We start from the raw sequence: 1086 nt of genomic DNA on the forward strand, positions 1-1086 counted from the left end.
GACTGCTGTCTTTCTTTAAACTCACAGAGATTAAAACATAATTGGAGGTAAATTTTAAAAGACAAGTTGGGCTTTATGCGGAAGATATTAAATTACAATACAACACATAGTATTTACAAATCAAAGACTTGCAAAAGGGAAGTGACAACAATAATCAGAAAAATATCGTAATCTCATCAACTCAGTTAGGCATGCTGGTCAAGCCTCTAAGGAAGCTGGAAGTAGGAATATCACAGCTCCAGGACAGCCTGGGCAGAAACCGCAGGACCCTATTTGAAAATTAAAGCAAGAAAATGGATGTGGGCGAGGCTCTAAGCTTAAACTTCAGTAAAGAAAATGGAAAGAAAGTTTACTACTTTAGGCTATAGATTTGGACAGGAAAAGAGGAATGTGGGTAAGCAAGTCAGGAAGAATCCATACAGCAGGTAAATCATGAGAACCAGAACTAGGTATAAATGAGGACAGAAGATAGGTTGGTTCTGAGATGCTTTATGATAAGAATCTAGGGGAGCTTGAGACTGCACAAGAGGTGACAACCGAGCCGGAATTCAGGATTTTGCATCAAGTATGGAGAGGTGCATGTTTCACAGAAGCAACAAAGTTTAATTGCAAGGAATCTAATGTGCCGGGATTCCAACCACTTTCGGACCAGCGGAAAATGAGGTTCTTAACGACACAGCAACCAGGGGCAGAGAAGGACTCAGAACTCTTCCCGAGGAAAGAGTGGGGTTAGAGGTACAGGACTCACCGGACAGAAGGATGCCTGGGCAAGGGGGTCAGGGGGACCTGGCTCCGGAACAGACTTAAGAACAAAAAGAGTTTCCAGACTTCCTGTCTGCGTCCCCACACTCACCCGTACCAGCACGCTGGGGCCTCACTACTCCAGAGCGCAGGCTGTAGTCGACTCGCACGCGGATGGAGACCCGTACACCTACTGCCCCATGCTGCTCTCCCGGAAGTTGAGGCGGGCTCAATGCCCCACTTCCGTTCTCTTCCGGCCTGCTTTGAGGTGTGGAGACCGGTAGCGGAAGGGCGGGACTTAGAGTTCTATCCAATCAGCGCAAGAGAGCCAGTCTTTCAGTCCGT

At 47.1% G+C, this 1086-nt stretch overlaps 1 protein-coding gene across 1 annotated transcript in view; it reads right to left on the reverse strand.

The window, feature by feature from the left end:
* Pdcd11 (programmed cell death 11) overlaps positions 1 to 980 on the reverse strand; it is a 45904-nt gene extending 44924 nt beyond the window's left edge. The window contains exon 1 of the mRNA XM_090345961.1: positions 854 to 980. The gene's annotated coding sequence lies outside the window, so the exon portion shown is untranslated. The remainder of the gene's footprint in view (positions 1 to 853) is intronic.
* Positions 981 to 1086: the final 106 nt, after the last annotated feature.

This window comes from Megascapheus bottae, chromosome 15 (genome assembly GCF_031878675.1).
Source record: "Megascapheus bottae isolate mThoBot1 chromosome 15, mThoBot2.hap1, whole genome shotgun sequence".
Taxonomy (NCBI): Eukaryota; Metazoa; Chordata; class Mammalia; order Rodentia; family Geomyidae; genus Megascapheus; species Megascapheus bottae.